At 41.2% G+C, this 22,894-nt stretch overlaps 1 protein-coding gene across 1 annotated transcript in view; it reads right to left on the bottom strand.

Moving 5' to 3' along the window:
* The window catches only part of NCMAP (non-compact myelin associated protein), a 68,660-nt gene extending 51,977 nt beyond the window's left edge, over positions 1–16,683 (bottom strand). The window contains exon 1 of the mRNA XM_075850513.1: positions 16,395–16,683. The gene's annotated coding sequence lies outside the window, so the exon portion shown is untranslated. The remainder of the gene's footprint in view (positions 1–16,394) is intronic.
* Between the last annotated feature and the right edge of the window lie 6,211 nt (positions 16,684–22,894).

Below are 22,894 nucleotides of genomic sequence, written 5' to 3' on the forward strand. Positions count from 1 at the left end.
ACATCAATAAAGCTGAAATATCAGGTAATACCAATGATGTTGTTGGTAACTTAGAGCCGATCTTGGGGCTCATAGCTACAGGAGAAGTTACCCAAAGCTCTCCTTAGACATTAGTGGTTGTATCCCTTGAATCTTTTACATAGCGAAAACCTATATTATACTGACAATTGATATGTTAATAAATGTTCCGTATTGATGTCAAATCATAGAAAGTTCCTAGAATAAAATGTAAATAAATACTGGAGTGAAAATTCCATATGTGCTGCACAGGGTCCTGTTAGGTAAGTGTGGAATTTAGTAAATTGCTGTTCCAGCTGTTCTGTTAGGGAAATTTTGGTGCTGTCACTGTTATGGGGACATTGTGGCTGGAATTTGTAGGGGCACTATGGCTGACAGCTATGGGGACATTGACTAAAACTTCTGTAGGCTCAGGATGGCATTCAGGGGAACACTTTGTCTGATGTACTGTAACTGGTACAATGGGGAGAATGCTGCGTCATATAGAGTCACTGTTATTGTCACTGGCTGCTATCGCTGTGGCTTTTACTCATTTGGTAACTTTGTGGTGGCACTCAAAAAGGGGCACATGAGAAATATGCCAAAACATGCATGTGTGTGTCATGGTGGTGGGCTTGTGCCTATTTTTTATTTTCAGAGTTTTGGAGGGTATGCAATGATAGATTGCAACACAAATTGGCTTATCTATGACGGGTTTGTTATAGAAACATGAGGAAAGAATAATGTATTGAGCTAGGGCTCATACACTGTTCTTGCGAGGGGGCTCTTTTCTGACCGCTTCCACCTCTGATGGCATTCTCTCTAGGAGAATTCAATAGAAAATCAGCATTGTAGCTCAATCTGTTTCTTCAAGACATAAAAAAAATGTATGTTTGGTTGTTGAATGTGCTGCCCTGTACTCAATGTGGCGTGAAAAATGTGGATAAATAAACAGTGACCTTCCTTTTAGCTATATACTTCCCATTTGTCGTTTGGACTCGGCACAAAATCCAAGAGGTTAATGATTCACAATCATCAGGTTGAATTTGCAGTGCATAGTGGTAATGACTCCTGGCAGATATGCTTAGATATTCCGCTTGTATATTAACTTGTCACCTTGTTTCCAGCCAAAGGATCTGGATTGTAAATTATGTTTATTCGATAATGTGTCAGCGGCTGTGAGGAAAACATAGGTTAGATGATCTGCAACGTACCAGATAATCTGCTAACTACATAATTGTCAGTTCTTGCTTCATCTCATGATCTGAGTCATTTAGAAAAGCATTGAGCATTAACTGGTAATGTCCAGCAACCTGTAATTCTGGATTTAGATGTGAGACATCTCCGTATTCAGAAGAATGTATAGTTATACATCACATAGTCTATGCAACTGAACTTATTCCTTGTATAATATGTAAGGAAAACCTAAAAAGATTAAAGCACTATACTTTTCAGATACTAATGATATATATAGTACACATGCACATCAATGTGGAGAGAGCCAGTACTGATTGATAGAGAAACTCCATCCCAGATAACTGGGCCAAACATTGAGCAGCAGAAGCTCCATTTGATCCATTCAATACAGTTACCCTCTTGGAGGCCCAACCTCTTGCCCCGGTGCAAAACTTCACTTCATGGCTGACGGCCTGCATTGCTGGATCTCTTAAGTGACCTATCATTGCAGCACTAGCAGCCAGGGGCGTTGCTAAGTACCTAAAACATCAGGGGCACAGGCCACATATGCTTTTCCCTCCCCCAGTTTTGACAGTGGATAGACTTAGATACATAGGCTCAGAATAAAGTATCACACATGATAGGATTAGATACAGGAGTCCAGCAGACGAAATCTCACATCATAGGCTTAGATACAGGACCCATCAGACAACATCACACATGATAGGCTTGGATACTGGGCCCAGCAGACAGTATCACACATAATAGGCTTAGATACAGGGCCCAGCAGACTGTATCACTCATGATAGGCTTAGATACAGGTCCAAGCAGACAGTATCACACATGAAAGGCTTGGATACTGGGCCCAGCAGAGAGTATCACACATAATAAATAGGCTTGGATACTGGGCTCAGCGGTACTGGGCTCAGCAGACCGTATCACACATGATAGGCATAGATACAGGGCCCAGCCGACAGTAGCACACATGGTAGACTCAGATATAGGGCCCAGCAGACAGCATCACATATGGTAGACTTAGATACAGGGCCTAGCAGAGTGTCACACATCATGTAGGCTTAGATACAGGGCCCCAGCAAACCGTATTCTTATACATACATTCCTCGCTTTAGAGCCAGGTCCTCTTCAGCACCAGGCGCAGCGAGGGTCCTCGCGACACTGAATGTCACATCATTGATCTGAGTTTATTACAAAGGCCCCAGTTACTACAGTAACAGTGGATAGACGTGGTGCGGTGGGCCACTGCCCTCGTGGCTTGCCAGACTTCTCATACCGTATGTCTGATCATAGCCAAACCATCTGATCTATTCGATACAGTTACCATCATGGATTATCAATTGGTCACAGATCTTGTAATAGTAAAGCCAAATAGGCAGACCTTCCCAGGTATGGGAAGCTGAAAATCCTAATTATTAACTCCTCCTATTTTCCATGGACAGAAAGATTTTATTTTTGTACCTAAAAATATATGTCTGTTTTCTTAGTATCTCAAATAGTAAAAATTATACAAATTTTCTTATGATATATTCATTTCCCACCATCAGCTCATTCTCCGGGTGATTTTGGTTGGTGACAAACAATTTAAAATTCGGAAATAGTTACAACTAAATTCTGTAACGTTCATTAAAGCGTAGCTAACCTTTCAGAATAAGCTGTCATATGTGTTTACATGAGGAATAACACATTTCTGGCCATTATATTACATGTATTCAGTTTTTTAGCAGTTTTCCTCTCTGCAGGCTGTATCTCTATTCTCAGTTGTCTCTGAACTAGTAAGAGTAGCTTAACTGCTATCATGTTTTCTATACACTGCACACATAGAAGAGGAGAATTCTGTGATAAATAGCTATCACTATTTATCACATATATATATATATATATATATATATATATATATATATATATATATATATATATATACACACTACCGTTCAAAAGTTTGGGGTCACCCAGACAATTTAGTGTTTTCCATGAAAACTCACACTTATAATTATCAAATGAGTTGCAAAATGACTAGAAAATATAGTCAAGACATTGACAAGGTTAGAAATAATGATTTTTATTTCAAATAATTATTTTCTCCTTCAAACTTTGCTTTCGTCAAAGAATGCTCCATTTGCAGCAATTACAGCATTGCAGACCTTTGGCATTCTAGCTGTTAATTTGCCGAGGTAATTGGGAGAAATTTCACCCCATGCTTCCAGAAGGCCCTCCCACAAATTGGATTGGCTTGATGGGCACTTCTTGCATACCATACGGTCAAGCTGCTGCCACAACAGTTCTATGGGGTTGAGATCTGGTGACTGCGCTGGCCACTCTATTACAGATAGAATACCAGCTGCCTGCTTCTTCCCTAAATAGTTCTTGCATAATTTGGAGGTGTGCTTTGGGTCATTGTCCTGTTGTAGGATGAAATTGGCTCCAATCAAGCGCTGTTCACAGGGTATGGCATGGCGTTGCAAAATGGAGTGATAGCCTTCCTTATTCAAAATCCCTTTTACCTTGTACAAATCTCCCACTTTACTAGCACCAAAGCAACCCCAGACCATCACATTACCTCCACCATGCTTGACAGATGGCGTCAGGCACTCTTCCAGCATCTTTTCAGTTGTTCTGCGTCTCACAAATGTTCTTCTGTGTGATCCAAACACCTCAGACTTCGATTCATCTGTCCATAACACTTTTTTCCAATCTTCCTCTGTCCAATGTCTGTGTGCTTTTGCCCATATTAATCTTTTCCTTTTATTAGCCAGTTTCAGATATGGCTTTTTTTTTTTGCCACTCTGCCCTGAAGGCCAGCATCCCGGAGTCGCCTCTTCACTGTAGACGTTGACACTGGCCTTTTGCGGGTACTATTTAATGACGCTGCCAGTTGAGGACCTGTGAGGCGTCTATTTCTCAAACTAGAGACTCTAATGTACTTGTCTTGTTGCTCAGTTGTGCAGCGGGGTCTCACACTTCTCTTTCTACTCTGGTTAGAGCCTGTGTGTGCTGTCCTCTGAAGGGAGTAGTACACACCGTTGTAGGAAATCTTCCGTTTCTTGGCAATTTCTCGCATGGAATAGCCTTCATTTCTAAGAACAAGAATAGACAGTCGAGTTTCACATGAAAGCTCTCTTTCTCTAGCCATTTTGAGAGTTTAATCGAACCCACAAATGTAATGCTCCAGATTCTCAACTAGCTCAAAGGAAGGTCAGTTTTATAGCTCCTTTATAAACAGCAAAACTGTTTACAGCGGTGCTAACATAATTGCACAAGGGTTTTCAAAAACTGTGCTTTTCTTTCAAAAATAAGGAAATTTCTAAGTGACCCTAAACTTTTGAATGGTAGTGTGTGTATATATATATATATATATATATATATAAGCTGCAACATCATGGAGGAGATTATACAGCAGTAGTGAGTAGTGTAGCTGATAATCCAGCACTGGGGTGACATAGAAATCTTACCTGCAGCACATCTGTGTGTGTTTCTCACAATCATGCTCCCCTCTCACCTCTACATAGATTTTTATTGGCAGGGTCTGTGGCTTTAATTCTGCTTCCTCCTCCTCCCCCTCCTTTCTCTATAGACTACTATGAGCAGCTTGTTTGTGTATCTTTCTCTTCTCCTGCTCCCTTCTCCTGCCCCTCCCCACTCCACAGACTTTTATGTGCAGGCTGTGAAGAGACACCCCCCCCACCACTTCCTGCAGTCCGTCTGTAACTAGAGACAGATTTTGCTTGACAACAAGGGGTGTACCGCAGATTACAGGAAGGGAGACACATACACTACCGTTCAAAAGTTTAGGGTCACTTCGAAATTTCCTTATATTTGCAAGAAAAACACAGTTTTTTTCAATGAAGATAACATTAAATTAATCAGAAGTACACTCTATACATTGTTAATGTGCTAAATGACAATTCTAGCTGCAAACGTCTTGTTTTTAATGCAATATCTACTTAGGTGTATAGAGGCCCATTTCCAGCAACCATCACTCCAGTGTTCTAATGGTACATTGTTTTTGCTAACTGTGTTAGAAGGCTAATGGATGATTAGAAAACACTTGAAAACCCTTGTGCAATTATGTTAACACCGCTGTAAACAGTTTTGCTGTTTAAAGGAGCTATAAAACGAACCTTCCTTTGAGCTAGTTGAGAATCTGGAGCATTACATTTGTGGGTTCGATTAAACCCTCAAAATGGCTAGAAAAAGAGAGCTTTCATGTGAAACTCGACAGTCTATTCTTGTTCTTAGAAATGAAGGCTATTCCATGCGAGAAATTGCCAAGAAACTGAAGATTTCCTGCAACGGTGTGTACTACTCCCTTCAGAGGACAGCACACACAGGCTCTAACCAGAGTAGAAAGAGAAGTGGGAGGCCCCGCTGCACAACTGAGCAACAAGACAAGTACATTAGAGTCTCTAGTTTGAGAAATAGACGCCTCACAGGTCCTCAACTGGCAGCTTCATTAAATAGCACCCGCAAAACGCCAGTGTCAACGTCTACAGTGAAGAGGCGACTCCGGGATGCTGGCCTTCAGGGCAGAGTGGTAAAGAAAAAGCCATATCTGAGACTGGCTAATAAAAAGAAAAGATTAATATGGGCAAAAGCACGCAGACATTGGACAGAAGAAGATTGGAAAAAAGTGTTATGGACAGACGAATCGAAGTTTGAGGTGTTTGGATCACACAGAAGAACATTTGTGAGACTCAGAACAACTGAAAAGATGCTGGAAGAGTGCCTGACGCCATCTGTCAAGCATGGTGGAGGTAATGTGATGGTCTGGGGTTGCTTTGGTGCTGGTAAAGTGGGAGATTTGTACAAGGTAAAAGGGATTTTGAATAAGGAAGGCTATCACTACATTTTGCAACGCCATGCCATACCCTGTGGACAGCGCTTGATTGGAGCCAATTTCATCCTACAACAGGACAATGGCCCAAAGCACACTTCCAAATTATGCAAGAACTATTTAGGGAAGAAGCAGGCAGCTGGTATTCTATCTGTAATGGAGTGGCCAGCGCAGTCACCAGATCTCAACCCCATAGAGCTGTTGTGGGAGCAGCTTGACCGTATGGTACGCAAGAAGTGCCCATCAAGCCAATCCAACTTGTGGGAGGGGCTTCTGGAAGCATGGGGTGAAATTTCTCCCGATTACCTCAGCAAATTAACAGCTAGAATGGCAAAGGTCTGCAATGCTGTAATTGCTGAAAATGGAGCATTCGTTGACGAAAGCAAAGTTTGAAGGAGAAAATTATTATTTCAAATAAAAATCATTATTTCTAACCTTGTCAATGTCTTGACTATATTTTCTAGTCATTTTGCAACTCATTTGATAAATATAAGTGTGAGTTTTCATGGAAAACACAAAATTGTCTGGGTGACCCCAAACTTTTGAACGGCAGTGTAGTTTCAGTAAATTCACAAACAATTTACATGAATAAAACAGCTAAATTTTAATAGTATGTACATTACAAAGTTGAAATATATATATTAGGTATACTTTTAGATTAGCATAAATTGCTTGAAAAGTTAGTGTACATTTAAGGAGACTGAAGTGTGGCATGCTTCCCTGAGTCATCATTGCGCAAGATAGAAGTTTAACACCTTACTAAGAGAATGGGACAGATGTATCAAAACTAGTCCAAAGGAAAAGTGAAGTAGTTGCTCATGGAAACCAATCAGATCCCACCTCTCATTTTACAGAGGCACTTTGGAAAATGAAAGCAGCAACTTGATTGTTTGTCATAGGCAACTACTCTACTTTTCATTTGCACTAGTTGATACATTTCCCCCCCATTGTCCAACATGTTAGACAGTACATCTGTGATTATGCATTTCTAACCTGCTGCTAGAACAGGGAGATATCTGACTAACCGCTGGGTTAGTGCAGGGGAAGGGACATCATCTCTCCATGGCAGGTCTCCTACGCTGTTCCTTATTGAATTTCATCACCATCCTGGTATGATGAGGCATTGAAAAAGCTCTTTTATCTCCATTAAAATATATAATATATATATATAGTGGAGGAAATAAGTATTTGATCCCTTGCTGATTTTGTAAGTTTGCCCACTGTCAAAGACATGAACAGTCTAGAATTTTTAGGCTAGGTTAATTTTACCAGTGAGAGATAGATTATATAAAAAAATAAGCAGCAAATCACATAGTCAAAATTATATATATTTATTTGCATTGTTCACAGAGAAATAAGTATTTGATCCCTTTGGCAAACAAGACTTAATATTTGGTGGCAAAACCCTTGTTGGCAAGCACAGCACTCAGACGTTTTTTTGTAGTTGATGATGAGGTTTGCACACATGTTAGATGGAATTTTGGCCCACTCCTCTTTGCAGATCATCTGTAAATCATTAAGATTTCGAGGCTGTCGCTTGGCAACTCGGATCTTCAGCTCCCTCCATAAGTTTTCGATGGGATTAAGGTCTGGAGACTGGCTAGGCCACTCCATGACCTTAATGTGCTTCTGTCAAAATACGTCTAGTTCAGGAACTATCCGAAGATGATTATGACAGAAGAGTGGAATTTTGCGATACAATGATGACACGATTTGATGATAATCATCAGATTTTCAACTGGACCTGTTTTTCGGATGAAGCTACGTTTGAACTAAACGGTTCTGTACATCGACAGAACATGAGGTATTGGGCAGACGAAAATCCACATTGAATGAGAGACGGTCATACCCAGTATCCTCAGAAGGGTAATGTTTGGGTCGGATTATTGCTCAATCATATTGTAGGACCATTTTTCATTGAAGGAAACATAAATGCAGAAAATGACTGCAATTTGCTAGGAAACGAAGTGATACCGGCTATTCAAAATATTGCTGGAGAAGCTTTCCGCAATGTTTGGTATCAGCAAGATAGAGCTCCGGATCATTTTTCTCTGCAAGCTCGAAATCTTCTGAACAATGGATTGGTAGTAGAGGCCCGATAGAATGGCCACCGAGATCACCAGAGCTGACCCTATTAGACTTTTTTTTACTGGGGTATTTAAAAAGTAAAGTCTATGAGACTAGGATCGCAAACTTAGACGAGCTGCGGGAAAGAATAGTGAACATTTCGAATTCAATCACACCAGATGTTATAAATAACGTTATCGATACGTTTTACGTTCACTTAGGACACTGTCAAGTTGTTGAAGGACATTAGTTTGAACATTTGATTTAATACAGTAATTGTTATATTTGTACTAATACACATAATACATGTCCTCGGTCTTGCTTGGGTTGGGCGGACAACACACACACACACACATACACACAGTGCAAAGAGGGTTTGGAGTCGTTAAATACTGGGGGAATGCTGGGGTCCTTATCTCGGGCTGTGTACACACACGCACGCGCGTGTACTCACACACACAAAAGTGAGAGGCAAGGGGACTCACATTAATCTAGCACTGGGCACTATATATATATATATATATATATATATATATAGATATATATACAGTCCAATGGTAGATGAACACAGCACTCCAATGGTTTCCAAAAAATCAGGCCATGTGCTCGTTACCTGGGGGTGAATCAATTCCCCAAAAGAATAGGGAGAGACATAGAACACAGCAACGGCACCAGGACTTCAGAGTAGATGAAAGCAAAAAGTGGATTTATTCACCTCACTAAAGCAACGTTTCGGTTCAACAGCAACGTTTCGGTTCAACAGCTGGCTTGAGAAAGGTTCCTGTTGAACCGAAACGTTGCTTTAGTGAGGTGAATAAATCCACTTTTTGCTTTCATCTACTCTGAAGTCCTGGTGCCGTTGCTGTGTCCTATGTCTCTCCCTATATATATATATATATATATATATATATATATATATATATACACATATATAAATATACGTGTGTGTGTGTGTGTGTAGGTCCCATTTTGTGGTGCCCATAGGTGTTTTCATTTGACTTATGGAGCTTGATCCATTTTGCTGGTATGAAGCATTTTTCTGAATTTAAACATAAAAATATAACTTTGGAAGCTGTGACTCAACATTTTCCAGTGTTGGTGAGACATTTACCTTGTAAGATTGCCCCAAGATCATATACCTCAGTGAGAAATGGGTGATTTGTGTAATGGGAGGATGTGGCACTTATAGCAATTAAATGACATTCCCAAAAAGATTCCATAGAACAAAATGTAATTTTGTGGTGCAGTTAGTGGTTGTCACTCCCCTTCCCCATATATGAACAGGGTTGGTTTTAGTGAGTGGCAAACTGGGCAATTGTCCAAAGCCCCTAAGGATGGAAACCCTAGAAGCAATAATGCTTTTTTATTACTGAAACATTAAAGTTGTAGGATAATTAAATATTCTTACATGACTGATGATTACATCCATATACAACAACCCTGCATGTTGATGGTTTCCAAATGGCAAAATGAGATTTATTTTCTTCTTCTTTCTACACAGTTCTGAGTCAAATTAACTGGAAATAAGTGGAAATTGGTAAATGGATAACTAAGGGATATTGCTGACTCTGAAGGCAATGTTTATCACAGATTCTTACACAAAAGGCACTTGTCCCTCTTTGTACTTTCTCAGCACTGAATAGTTTGGGCATGTTGGGAATTACAAAAACATATATATTTTTAAGCAATGTCCTCCGTTAACTAATGATTACTATGGATGGGTAGAATAGGTACCATAATAAGATTTTAATTAAAATGATTGTTCATTTTGTAGAGGTGGTTCATTATGCAGGGTCTTTACCTTGACTTTTAACACATTAAATAAACAATGGCTGTATCCCTTATCTTGACTTTTTCAATGACTTTTCAATGGCTTTTATTGTGTGATATCACGCTGGAGCCAGTTATCAGAATCAAGTTAAAGATGGCTACATCTGTACATAGTCATATTTCTTTATCTACAGTGTTGCTCAATAGCAGTACTTAGGTTCAAAGTACATTTAGTTTATGACCAAGAAAAATGTTGCTTGTAATATACGTTGTAATACTAACATCTGCATTTATGAAGCTGAGATACATACCATCATTTTCTGACTTATTTACTTTAAAGCACAATGCTCCTTATTTTGTAGACTCAGCATGAGGGTTAAGTTACTTTAACCGCTCTTAAGAATCCCATTTATAGACCAGAAAACGGTCAGCTGGCAATGATTTTGATTGTACCCATAAGATTTCTTCTTAACTCATAGAGCCTCTCAATTCTTCTGCATATCTTTACTAGGCAACATGTTTTTCATTACGTGGGACCAATTGAGGGGGAAGTCATATGTGGGAAAACAGCTTGTATAGCAAGCAATATGAAAGTGAACTGTTTGATACTCTTAAAAACGACTTCCCTCATAAAAATCCTTTGAGAAACATGGAGATATCTCCTAGGGGATATTCACTGACCCCAAAGACATTAAGTTGGCAGTGTTGTAATTTTTTTTCCTGGAAACCCATTTTTCTCAAATGAAAAGTCTTCATAAAAGCACAGATTATCTACCCCAGTGGGGCTCATCTATGGAGGACATTGGGACCTCCCTTTGGCTTATTCAAAGATATGATTTCTTAGAATTGGAACAGTAGACATTCTAATGGGAATATTCTAAACGTTGTATTAAAATTCAGATTTGATATCTCTTAAATGTGGGATATTATTCTCATCCTAAATACACAACAAGATCTTATAACACAAGGTATTTACATAGGTTATTCACAAAAAAGGGACCTAATCTTCATCTACATTTAAGGCCCTTTTACATGGACCAATGATCGGGCGAGCGTTCATATGAACGCTTCTTGTTGATTATTGCTGTGTGTAAACACGACAACGATCAGCCGATGAACAAGTAAACGTTGTCAGCAGCACCCCTCCCTGTGTAAACAGGGAGAGATGCTGCCGAAATGATGAAAATGTATGAGGGCTAGCGATAGTAGTAAACGAGCTCTTGTCCCCATACATAACCCATAATAGCTTCTTGTGAAAGGAGCAAATGAGCGCCAATCAATGAGCTCTCTCGTTGATTGGCGCTTGTTTACACGGCCCATTTTGGATCGTGTAAGAGAAGACGCTTACATGTTTCCGCCCATTAGTCTTAAATGAGGATTAACATTATTGGTCTTTAGATATATGAGGGGAGTAAGCTCGGATCCTTCTGTTTTAGGGAGGCTTTGCTGTCTTCTGGAGTACTAGAGTTAGGCCTTGTTCACATCTGCATTGGGGTCCCGTTCTGACATTCCGTCTGAGCTTTCCGCCAGAATGGGACCCTGAACAGACACAAACTGACACAAAGGGAAACCAAAGGTTTCTGTTTCCATCACCATTGATTTCAATGGTGATGGATCCGGTGCCCATGGTTTCCGTTTGTCTCTGTTATGCACCGGACCCGTCATTTTGCCAGAAGCAATAGTGTAGTCTATTCAAAATGACGGAACCCCTGCACAACTGAGATAAACAGAAACCATTGGCACCAGATCTGTCACCATTGAAATCAATGGTAATGGAACGGAAACCTCTGGTTTCTGTTTGTGTCAGTCAGGGCTCCGTTCCGACGAAAAGCTCTCACGGAACGTCAGTATGGAGCCCTGATGCAGATGTGAACGAAGCCTGAAAGGATTGTTTTGGTTGCTACTTAACTTTGCAGATAATGGCAGACAATTGTTCTCTTGGATATTGAGTCTGGCCTAGATCAAGGACTGTGGTTAGTGCATCCTGGATAAAGCACTGAGAGACAGTAGTTGCAGATAGATAGGGCAGTTCTTAGGAAGAATGGATTAGGAATGCTGACCCGTACAAATTTTTTTTCAATTTTTATGGACAATAAGATGGATGAGAAATAGTATGAAGCTACACTTCTGGATTCTGTTTGCTTTGTTGATTGTTCTAATATGAAACAGAAGAATGGTGCTTACCCCCATGCACCAAAAGCAAGATCTATGGGTTCTTGCCAGAAGCTCATTAACATTAAAGAGGCTCTGTCACCAGATTAGAAGTGCCCGATCTCCTACATAATTTGATCAGCGCTGTAATGTAGATAACAACGGTGGTTTTTATTTTGAAAAACGATCATTTCTTAATAGACAACTGGGCGTGTTTTTACTTTTTACCAACTGGGCGTTGTACAGAGGAGAGTATGATGCTGACCAATTAGTGACCAATCAGCGTCCTACACTTCTCATTTTCCAGCCCATTGTTACAGTGTGATTGTACAGTGAAAGAAGCTGGGCTGGAACAATGAGAAGTGCAATGAAGCTGATTGGTCACTGATTGCTCAGCCTCATACACTCCTCTGTACAACGCCCAGTTGGTAAAAAGTAAAAACACACCCAGTTGTCTATTAAGAAACTAATTAGCATAAATCTAAAATTGCTCATAACTTGCTAAAAAATGATCGTTTTTCAAAATAAAAACCACTGTTGTTATCTACATTCCAGCGCCAATCAGATTATGTAAGAGAAAGGGCACTTATAATCTGGTGACAGAGCCTATTTAATGACTAATAAAACCACTGACAGGTGAAGTAAATAACTTTTGTTATTTCATTACAAGGGGTGGGATATATTAGGCAGCAAGTGAACAGTCAGTTCTTCAAGTTAGATGTGTTGTAAGCCGGAAAAATGGGCAAGTGTAAGAATCTAAGTGATTATGACAAGGGCCAAACTGTGATGACTGGATGACTGGGTCAGAGCGTCTCTAAAACGGCAGTTCTTGTAGGGTGTTCCTGGTATGCAGTGGTTAGTACCTGTCGAATAGTGGTCCAAGAAAGGACAACAAGTGAACCAGCAACAGGGTCAAAGTCGCCCAAGGCTCATTGATGCACGTGGGGTGCAAACGCTATCCCACAGAAGAGCTACTGTAGCACAAATTCCTGAAAAGGTTAATGCTGGCTATGATAGAAAAGTGTCAAAACACACTGTGCATTGTAGCTTGATGCGTTTTCGGATGCATAGCTGCAGACTGGTCAGAGCACCCATGTTGACCCTTGTCCACCGTCAAAAGTGCCTACGCCAGTCATGTGAGCATCAGAGCTGGACCATGGAGCAATAGAAGAAGGTGATCTGGTTTTATCAATTATGTTTTCTGGGACCAGGATGCACTATAGGAGGGAGGCAAAATGCTCTAGGCGATGTTGTGCTAGGAATCCTCGGATCCTGGCATTCATGTGAATATTACTTTGACATGTATCACCTACCAAATTATTGTTGCTGACCTCCTTGCCACACTGCAAAAATTGTTCAGGATTGGTTTGAGGAACATGACAAAGAGTTAACTTGGCCACCAAATTCCCCAGATCTTAATCCGATCGAGCATCTGTGGGCTGTGCCGGAAAAGCAAATCCAATCTGTGGAGGCCCCACAGTATAACTTAAAGGACTTAAAGGATCTGCTGCTAACGTCTTGCTGCCAGATACCACAGGACACTTTCAGAGGTCTTGTGGAGTCCATGCCTCAACAGGTCAGAGCTGTTTTGGCAGCACCAGGGAAATTATACAATATTAGGCAGGTGATTTTAATGTCATGGCTGAATGGTGTAAGTATAATGTAATATTTGTTGTTAACTTTATATGCATATTGATAGTCAGATTTGAGGCCCATTTAGGCTCTGTTCGAACCTGAATCATGTTTACCGGCTTTATAGCATTTATGACAGATATATTTTGTAACAGATCCTGATGGATCCCATTGACTTATAATGGGTTTATCGGTCTTTTGTTTATTTAATTGGAAGACTGGTAAAGCGGATTCCATTATTTTGCCCATTAGGGGCAATGGAAAGCTAATGGAGGGATACCATTATGCAGGGATTAGCATGAGAAAAGAGTGATCATCAAGGCTCTATACATACTTGGATTAGTTATTTTCCGTCTGGTTTCAGTGACTTTTTGACTGAATAGTATAGCTTACTGCGGTATCCTTTTCAGTAACATGATGGAAACCTGACAGACTCAATAAAAATCACAATGGATAATAACAAATCCATCAAATGGAACATGTTAGATCATAACATATCCATCCTATTCATCAAGGATCCTATAACAGTAGCCAGCGCCTGATATCCATATGGCTATCAGTGAGCACACTGATTAATCCCCCATGCAATATAGCAAAGCGATAAAGAGAACATTCATTGTTGACAAAATATAGATTTAATAAATTAAATGTACTCAGTCTCCTATTCATGTGTTGACGTTTAACTCTCCCCATGTTAGGTGTGAACAGACGTTACTCTGCGAATGCTTCATGTACATGGGTTTTGCACTTTGGCACTCATGATAATGACTATAGCAGCAAGGTTTATGAGACAGGCATAGGATCTTCAGCTATTTACCTTATGTCGGCTTTATCAATAAGATCTCATGGTTACATATTTATTAAAGTAAAGACACAAATCCATTAAGGTCAGTCCCTTCTATCTACACCCCCTCCCCTCCTTTACAGTAACTTTCCTGAGGCTTTGAACTGTAGCTGGTGCAGTTCACTGTAGTTGTGCTTTGGCATTCTTTTATGTTAAATGTGTTAAATAGACTTTTTATTAGAACGCTAACGTTGAAGTTCATTCAAGTATTAATAACCCTGTTTACACAATATTGTTCTTGGATGAAAAAAGGATTGTGGTTTTACAGTACACGCACTAAAACAACAATAATGTGTGATTATTTTCATGTAAATCAAATCTGTAAACCCCAGATTGTCTAGACATTCTGTATAGGATATGCTGCTGGATTCACTACATACATAGTGCATTTACATGCCGTGGCTTTGTAATATTCTCTACACTGTAGTAGTCCATGGGATGTTTATAGGGGTTATGTGGGGACCGAAAAGTATTAGTAGTGTACTCACTGCAGTATGGGAGTACACTCACTAATATACATTCCGGTTCCCCATCGCACTGATTCTGAGATTTTAATAGATTTTTACAGCGCTTCTGGCGGACCAGAAGTCTAGTTGCACAGTCTTCAATGATGACTATATGGCTCTTCGTCATGTGAACGGCCCCGCTGAACTCTATGTAATCGCTGTACTAGTACACATAACCCCTTTAATCCCATTCTGACAATTTCTAGGGAATACAACTACATTACTTCCTATATTGTATATAGTAATGCACAACTTTCGCCATTTTCTTTTAGATGTGATACTGTTTGAGCTACATGCTGCAATACTAACTGTGTGTAAGAACCTGGGCCAAGCATGCAATAGACGTAACGATTTTTTTCTAAACATGAATTACAATCAGTATTCAGAATAATCCTGTATTCAATAAATATTAAACAAAATGATCAATGAAAATAGTACATTATATTAATTCAATTGACTGACAACACAAATGTTTGATCACCTACTGAAAATCGGCCAACAATGCCCCGTTGTGGATTATCGATCATCATGACTCATCAGATTGATACATACATGGTACAATTATGACTAACAATCATTAAAAAGTAACTAAACGTTTAACAAACTTCTGACATGTCATAGTGACATGTCAGAAGTTTTGATTGGTGGGGGTCCGAGCACTGAGACCCCCACCAATCGCTAAAAAGAAGCAGCTGAAGCGCTCGTGTGAGTGCTGAGCCGCTTCGTGTCTTTTTGCGGAAATAAATGTATCGGAGTACGGGCTCATAGACTTTCTATTGAGTCTGTACTCCTGGGGGTCTCAGTGCTCGGACCCCCACCAATCAAAACTTCTGACATGTCACTATGACATGTCAGAAGTTTGTTAAACGTTTAGTTACACTTTAAATTAATTAATATGATTTATATATAAAAAAAAAAAATCCTAACAAGTTAAAGGATTTTAGGATATCATATCCTATAATTATGATACCATGTATCATTGATGCAAGAACTTTATCAGGGATCATCAGAAAAGTCATTACATCTATGGTCAGGTTTTTTATTTTTTTTATTATTATAGTGAACTGTCATCTATTGTTCTGCGTTGATAAAATCTAGTAATAGGCATATTCCAAGAAATTATTTGACGCATACAGTAACTATAAAAACTTTTATCAGACATTCCTGGTTTATATGAAACAACCTAAGACACAAAACTAGCCGAAACTCTTCAATTCTGCAATAAGGAAGTTTTGCTGTATAGTGTAGAAGTCTATCATAAGTGTCAAGAGAACTGAGTAGATGTTAAGGTGTTTAAGATAAGAAACTAGTTCTTAGAATCGGAACCGATTACTGCCCAAGTCACACTGAATACAAGTCTAGTAGAAATCTTACAAAAAAGGAAATGAAGCTTATCACTTACCTGTGCTTACAGCTAAAAAGTGGATAGATTTCCTCACCCCTCGAAACCTAGGCAAGAGCTCTACTTTGCTTCCACTCAACACCTCTTCTTCCTTTTCACCATGATGATCCCTTCTGTTTGGTGTCTGAATTTCAGTATAAAATAATATACAGTTCCTATCCACCAGAGTTAGTTCAACGCCATATTGCAACTATAACGTGATCCTGTTTTTCTGGCTCGACCACTCCTTGTTCAGGTGTACTGTGACTTTTTTTTGTTCTTTATTAATCTCTCTCCTCCTCCTTCACTCCTGTCCACTGTGTATTCTGTAAATCAGTAGCTGCAGACAGACGGCTGATTCTACTCCCAACTCCCTCTGGGTAATTGCCATAAACCACAGACCCACCCCATGCTGCTTACAGTATCATTGCTAAACTGTCATGAATTTTAAGAAAAATTACGTTGTTTACGTGCTCCACTCAGTAGACAGCAGCTGATATTTTCAACCACATATAGCCTCGGTGAACTAGAATAGGTAAGTCCATAAATTCCTCCTTTGTTTCCAGAAGACTGTGTTCTTTGTGGGATTTTTAATTCAGAAGAATTCCAGACTGGAGGTCGAACAAGCAACTCTCCTGTTTCTGAATTAAAAATAGAAGCGCATTTAGAAGAATTGCAGTCACAGATTTTAAAGAGAGTCGGCAAGACTTCCGGAAGATTCTGAATAAACATGTAACTGTGAAATATGGAATGAAAAGGCTTAATACAATTTATTGTACAAATAAATGATATAGTCGTATATATAGTGTACAATAGTGGAACCGGCGCCATCAGTTGATCTCTGAATCTGTTATACCTATTGAGGTATATAACGATAAAGGTTACGATACCACCTGAAAAGACGTTGTGTAAGTAGTGTGTGCGTGTGTGTGTGTGTGTAGCTGGAGTCTTAAGTGTGTGGCAGGAGTGGACATAAAATATGTGCCACCTGGTGCCCTGCATACAAACAGGGCTACTGCTACAGATGTAGTCATCTTTATTCTTGACTTTTAACGCATTAAATACACAGTGTCAAGAAACTTTAACTTGAGTTTTTCAATGGCTTTTGTTGTGTAATATCACGCTGCAGCAAGTTATCAGAGTCAAGATAAACTTGGCTACATCTGTACTTCTCTCAATTACTGATGAATTTGTACACTGGTGAGGAATTTCTGAAAAATAATGAATGGGGTGGTCTATGGCTGGCACGCTGTTAATAAATTAGCAGTAAAAAAGGAGAGGGGCCCTCTATGGTTAGCATCTGCCCAAAGATAAGCTACTGATATACCACAAGGGAGTTGTGACATCACATGTGGAATATGGCAAGTGAACAGCTGTCAGCTGCTGTGGCATCACAATTGTGTATCACTCAGGTAGCTTTCTGTCACGTCAGGATGGCTCCTGTGACATCACAATTTTGTTTCAGTCATGTAAACTACTGTAACATCACAAGTGCGTTGCAGCAAGGTGAACTGCTCTGACATCACAACACAACTGAGTATCAGTCACTAAACTTACCATGACTTCACAAGTGGGTTTTAGTGAGGTAAGCTCATCTGACATCACAAGTGGGTCTTAGTCACAAAGGTGTTTTCGTCAGATAAGCTACTGTGACATCACATGGGTTTCCATCAGCTAATCTTCTGCAACCTTACAACTATGTTTCAGTCAGGAAAGCTACTGTGACTTCACAAGTGGCTTCCAGTCAGGAAAGCTACTGGGACTTCACAAGGGGGTTTCAGCCAGGGAAGTTATTGTGACTTCACAAGGCGCTTTCAGTCAGGCAAGCTACTGTAACATCACAACTGTGTTTCAGTCAGGAAACCTACTATGACATCGTAAGGGGGTTTCAGTCATGAAAGCTACTGTGACTTCACAAGTGGGTTTCAGTCATGAAAGCTACTATGAAATTACTGGTGGGCTTTAGTCAGGTAAGCTACTGTGATATCACAACTATGTTTCAGCTGGGAAAGCAACTGTGACATCACAACTATGATTTATTTAGGTTAGCTACTGTGACTACTTCCCTAGGGGGTTTCAGTCAGTCAAGCTGCTGTGACAGCAAAAGTTGGTTTTGGTCAAGTAAGCTACTGTGACATCAGAAATGGGTTTCAGTGAGGTAAGCTCATGTGACATCACAAGTGGGTTTCAGTCAGGAAGGCTACTATGAAATCACAAGTGTGTTTTTGGCAGGAAAGCTACTGTGGCTTCACAAGTGGCTTCCAGTCAGGAAAGCTACTCTGAATGTCACAGTAACTTTCCAGTCAGGAAAGCTACTGGGACATCATAAGGGGGTTTCAGCCAGGAAGGGTACTGTGACTTCACAAAGGGGTTTCATTCAGGCAAGCTACTGTAACATCACAACTGTGTTTCAGTCAGGAAACCAACTATGATATCTTAAGAGGGTTTCGGTCATGAAAGCTACTGTGACTTCACAAGTGGGTTTCAGTCATGTCCCTCTAGACAAAAAGCAGTAAATAGGCACCACTCACAAAAGGCTTATAGTGAAAAAAGAGGGTGCTTTATTGACCCCAAAAGTGCACTATTTTACTGTTTTATATATATATATATGAATGAATTAGAATATCATCAAAAAGTTAATTTATTTTAGTAATTCAATCCAAAAAGTGAAACCCTATATTCTATAGATTCATTACACAAAGAGTGATCTATTTCCAGCATTTCTTTTAATGTTGCTGATTATGGTGAACAGTTAATGAAAACCCAAAATTTTGTATCTCAGAAAATTTGAATATTAAATAAGGCCAATTTCAAAAAAGATTTTTAATACTGAAATGTTGGCCTACTGAAAAGTATGTCCAGTATATGCCCTCAATACATGGTCGGGCTCTGACTCTGCATGAATTACTGCATCAATGCGGTGTGGCATGGAGGCGATCAGCCTGTGGCACTGCTGAGGTGTTATGGAAGCCCAGTTTGCTTTGATAGCGGCCTTCAGCTCGTCTGTATTCAGGGGCGTAACTAGGAAAGACTGGGCCCCATAGCAAACTTTTGACTGGGCCCCCCCCCCTCTGCTGGGTATCACACAACCCCCCCCCTTGTAGATAGTGCCTCCCTATAGATTCCACCACACAGCGCCCCCCTATAGATAGCACCATACACAGCCCCCTGTAGATAACGCCATACTGCCCCCTCTGTAGATAACGCCATACAGACCCCCTCTGTAGATAACGCCATACAGCCCCCTCTGTAGATTACACCATACAGACCCCCCCCCCAAAAAAAACGGCCTATAGTTTGTCCTACAAAAGACATGCATCCCCTATCCACAGGATAGGGGATACATGTGTGATCGCTGGCAGCGATAAGGAGAACGGGGGACCGAAAGTCCCCCGAAGTTCTCCATGACTAACCTCGGACTTCCGGCGTCTGCGCAGTTCAATAAAAATGAAAGGAGCGCTGGTCACGCATGCGCACAAGCACGACCGGTGTGCAAGTCATTTCCATGGAGCTGCAGACAGACTACGGAAGTCCGAGGTTTGTCATGGAGAACTTAGGGGGGACTTTCGGTCCCCCGTTCTCCTCATCGCTGGGCGTCCCAGCGATCCCACATGTATCCCCTATCCTGTGGTTAGGGGATGCATGTCTTTTGTAGGAACAACCCCTTCAGTGGCGTCGCGCTGTAGCAGCCATAGCGGCTGCTAGCGGAGCCTGCGGCCATGGGAGGGGCCGTGCCGGCGGGTGGCACGGGCCCCCTCATGCTGCAGGCCCCGTAGAAGTCGCTACGGCTTCTATAGCGGTAGTTACGCCACTGCGCATAGGTTTGTACGGCGTAAAACTACAGCTCCCAGCATGGCCAAAACAATGATAAGGATATGCTGGGAGATGCGGTTTCACAAAAAAAAAATCATACCACCATCATCTCGCTGCAGATCATACAGTGACTACAATACTGATTAGAGGCAGAATAAACATTTACATTAAGTGACTCACCGGTGACGTCTCAGATTCTAGTTCTTTTCTTCTCCCTCCGATTCAGACATCTATGATGGATTTCTCCCGGGCATGACCCATTTCTGCAGTTTTCCGTTTAGATGTCTTCAGCTTCTCACTTTTAAAACATTTCTGCACCTGTAAACAAAGTTACAATTCTCAACACATCTAAATATAACTGTCACACACACACACACACACACACACACACACACACCGTGCCCTCTGTAGATAGTGCCCCCTGTAGATAGTGACCTACATAGAAGCCCCTGTAGATAGTGCCCACATATGGACTCCAGAGCTACAAGGCAATAGTGCTAACCACTGAGCCACCGTGCTGCCCTATATATAGCTTCCCCTATAGTTAGTGCTCCACGTATAGCCCACCTCTGTAGATATTGTCCCACATATAGCCCACCCTTGTAGACTGTGCACTACATATAGCCACCCTGTTGCTAGTGCCCCACAGGTAACCCACCCCTGTATATAGTGTCCCACACATAGCCCACCCCTATAGAAAGTACCCTAAAAAATAGCTCCCCTATAGATAGTGCTCTACATATAGCCCACCCCTGTATAGTGTCTCATATATACTGCCCCACATATAGACCCCCCTGTAGATAGTGGCCCACATCCCCACATACAGACCTCTCCTGTAGCTAGTGGCCCACATATAGACCCCCCCTGTATAGAGTGGCCCACATATAGACCCCCCTGTATATAGTGGCCCACACCCCCACATATAGACCCCCCTGTAGCTACTGCCCCACATATAGACCCCCCTGTAGCTACTGCCCCACATATAGACCCCCCTATATATAATAGCCCACATAAAGACGACCCCCCCCTGTAGATAGACCCCCCCACTATAGATAATGGCATTCACATTTTTATGAGGAAAAAAATATATAAAGTTGACATACTCACTTTCTCCGGTTCCCACGCTGTTCACTGGCGATGCAGACATGCTCTCTTCAATGACGCTGAAGAGAGCCCCGCCAATCAGCACCTTCCAAGCATGGAAGTGGCGCGATGATGTCATCGCGCCGCTAGCCAATCAGTGTCATTGTAAGGCACTGGATGGTCAGGCACGGAACATGCCCGGCCATTCAGTGCTAATACATGTATTTGGCTGCCGCTAGCACCGGGGCCCCCTCCGGTGCTAGCGACACCTATAGGCATGAGAGTGCCTGTGTAAGGCTCGGTGGCGCGGGCCCCACAGTAGCGGTGCTACCCCTGTAGCAGCCATAACGGCTGCTAGCGACGCCACCGGGCATTTGGGAGGGCGTGTCGGCTGGCGGTCCGGGCCCCCTCAAGCCCCGGGCCCCGTAGCAGCCGCTACTGCTGCTACCGCGGTAGTTACGCCACTGTCTGTATTGTTGGGTCTGGTGTCTCATCTTTCTCTTGACAATACCCCATAGATTCTCTATGGGGTTTAGGTCAGGCGAGTTTGCAATCAAGCACAGTGATACTGTGGTTATTAAACCAGGTATTGGTACTTTTGGCAGTGTGGGCAGATGCCAAGTCCTGCTGGAAAATGAAATCAGCATCTCCATAAAGCTTGTCAGCAGAGGGAAGCATAAAGTGCTGTCAAATTTCCTGCTAGACGCTGCGTTGACTCTGGACCTGATATAACACAGTGGACCAACACCAGCAGATGACATGGCTCCCCAAACCATCACTGACTGCGGAAACTTCACACTGGACCGCAAGCAACTTGGATTGGGTGCTTCTCCGCTTTTCCTCCAGATTCTGGGACCTTGATTTCCAAATGAAGTGCAAAATGTACTTATACTGAGCAACAGACCAGTCCTTTTAAAGGCTTAGGAAACCTTTGCAGGTGTTTTGTGTTGATTCACTGATTAGAGTGTGACACCATGAGTCTTCAAAATTGAATATTTACCCAATATTCAAATTTTCTGAGAGACTAAATTGCGGGTTTTCATTAACGGTTAGCCATAATCATCAACATTAAAAGAAAAAAAATGCTGGAAATAGATCACTCTGTGTGTACTGAATCTATATAATATAGGTGTTTCAATTTTTGAATTGAATTACTGAAATAAATTAACTTTTTGATGATATTCTAATTCATTGAGAAGGACTAGTATATATGTTGTGAGGGATAGAGCAAGAACAAAAGCTGCCGGAGCCAGCAGACCCTACTACCGCCAGCCCTGCAATGAGACCTGCACACGTATGGAGTAAATGAGGGCAGAAAGAAAAGTGGAGTATGTATTTCACATAAAAACACTAGGGATTTGGGGGAGGGGAACAGGGGGCAATTAAATTAATGATTGTCCATTTGATAGTTATCATGCAGATTTGCATGAACAAGTATGAAGACTTTGTCTTGACACCAAGAGAGCTGGCGACAAACCCTGCAATGCAATGTAAATGGGGATCTAATCAGTCTGGACAGAATACTTTAAAGAAGTTCTCTTCTGGGACAGAAGTTCTCTTCTGGGACAGGGTTTTACAAGCAGTTGCTTTATCATAGTAAAGGTTACATATCTTCACTTTTTGGT

Source organism: Rhinoderma darwinii, chromosome 2, assembly GCF_050947455.1.
Source record: "Rhinoderma darwinii isolate aRhiDar2 chromosome 2, aRhiDar2.hap1, whole genome shotgun sequence".
NCBI classification, from domain to species: domain Eukaryota; kingdom Metazoa; phylum Chordata; class Amphibia; order Anura; family Rhinodermatidae; genus Rhinoderma; species Rhinoderma darwinii.